The following is a 2,245-nucleotide window of genomic DNA, read 5'->3' as shown; positions in this document are numbered from 1 at the left end:
AGCCCGGGGGGGGGGGGTCTTTCCCCCCCCCCCCCCCCCCGGAGGCCGATCGAGGTCCCCTCCGCCGTGGCAACGGGTGATGTTATCCTGCCGTTTACACGTTCAGGACGCACCTGCCACCATCGAGTCCACGCCGTACTGCCTGCCCCGAGGGTCTGCAGTCAGGCGGCGTTCAGACTCACTCACCATGGATCTTCGGCGGCTCTCCCCTGCCGTTCTGGGGCTTCAGGGGTCCACCAGAAGATCACACGAGACACCGACCACCATCCCCGAGGGGCTGGTTCCGTTGGCAGACTTTGCAGAGGCTTGGCGGAGCCTGACGAACATTTCTCCGTGGGTCCTGCGCACTGCCATAGATGGGTTTCGACTATAGTTCAAAACCCGCCCTCCAAAATTCAACGGGGTGGTTTGGACTGTGGTCCGCCCGGAGCAAGGTCCGGTGTTGGGACAGGAAGTTCTTACTCTGCTGAGGAAAGGGGCCGTGGAACGTGTCTCCCCCCCAGACAGAGACGCCGGTTCTACAGCCGGTACTTCATAGTCCCCAAGAAGGACGGAGGGCTGCGTGCCCTATTTTGGATCTGCGGGTTCTAACCGGTCTCTGAGGAGATTCAGGTTCAAGATGCTCATCATCCCCGCCATCGTGACGCACATCCAATCCGAGGATTGGTTCGTCACCATAGATCTAAAGGACGCCTATTTCCACGTCTCCATCCGTCCTTCTCACAGGAAGTTCCTGAGGTTCGCCTTCGGGGGTGTGGCTTACCAGTATTGGGTTCTTCCATTCGGCCTGGCACTTTCCCCTCGCACATTCACCAAGTGTATGGATGCAGCACTGGCCCCGCTGAGGCTCCAGGGCATCCGGATTTCAACTACATCGACGACTGGCTCATCCTAGCCCAGTCTCGAGAGTTGGCAGTTCGGCATCGAAATGTCGTTCTGGCTCATCTGCGGCGTTTAGGGCTGAGGCTCAACGCAAATAAGAGTGTGCTGGTGCCCACCCAACGGACTATGTTCCTAGGGGTAGTATGGGATTCGACAACGATGCGGGCACAATTGTCTCCGGCACGTGTCGACACCATATTGGCTGCCGTGAAAGGGGTGAAGTTAGGCCACGCCATCAATAACTATATCTATAAAACACTTTCAACGAGTGTGTCTCCTGGCGGCTGCGTCCAGCGTAATACCATCTGGACTGCTGCACATGAGACCCCTGCAGTGGTGGCTAAGGACCAAGGGTTTTTCCCAAGGGGAAATCCTCTCCGTCTGATTTGGGTTACGCGCGGAAACTTGGTTCCTGTCCCAGGGGCCCGTGCTGGGAGGGTCTTGTTGCCGGCTGGTCATTTCGACAGACGCCTCCCTCACGGGCTGGGGCGCGGTCATGGACGGCCGCTTTGCAAGGGGATCCTGGCAGGTGCATCAATCCGAGTGGCATATCAACTGTCTCGAGATGTTGGCGTTCCAGGCTCTAAGGAGTTTCCTGCCCGATCTCCAAGGCCACCATGTCCTGGTTCGTTCCGACAACACAGCGGTGGTGGCCTATCTGAATCACTAGGGCGGTCTGCGCTCGCGCCCTCTGTACAGACTGGCGCGTCAGATCCTCCTGTGGTCCCAGCAGAGGTTACTATCGCTCAGGGCGATGTATCTCCCGGGGACGCAGAATCAGGAAGCAGACCTGCTGTCGAGGCAGGGGCTGAGGCCCGGGGAATGGAGACTTCACCCCGAAGTGGTGGAGCTCTTGTGCGAAGAGTTCGGCCCCATAGACGTGGATCTGTTTGCGTCTCAAGAGACTACGCACTGCCCGCTATGTTTTCTCTCGTTCCTCCAGCCCCGTTGGGTCTGGACGCCATGGTACATTCGTGGCCGAGGCTACGTCTGTACGCTTTTCCCCCAGTCGCTCTGCTCCCGGGGTTCTGGAGCGGGTCCGCCAGGACAATCGTGTGTCGGCCTACTGCTCGTAGCCCCGTTCTGGCCAACCCGGGTGTGGTTCTCGGACATCATGGCGCTCCTGGACGGCCCGCCAGGGCGGGTCCCTCTGAGGTGAGACCTGCTGTCCCAGGCGCGGGGCCGGGTTCTTCACCCTTGCCCCACCATATGGCGACTGTGGGTCTGGCCCCTGAGGGGGCACAGTACCTAGAGGCGGGTCTAATAGCTGGAGCAGTCGAGACCCTCCTGAGCTCCAGGGCCCCGTCCACACGGAGGATGTACGGCCTGAAGTGGAGTGTTTTCTCCACTTGGTGTAGGGAGC

The sequence above is a fragment of the Micropterus dolomieu genome, linkage group LG08 (genome assembly GCF_021292245.1).
Source record: "Micropterus dolomieu isolate WLL.071019.BEF.003 ecotype Adirondacks linkage group LG08, ASM2129224v1, whole genome shotgun sequence".
In the NCBI taxonomy this organism is placed as follows: domain Eukaryota; kingdom Metazoa; phylum Chordata; class Actinopteri; order Centrarchiformes; family Centrarchidae; genus Micropterus; species Micropterus dolomieu.
The sequence above is the reverse complement of the archived record's forward strand: the minus strand, read 5'-3'. Positions refer to the sequence as shown.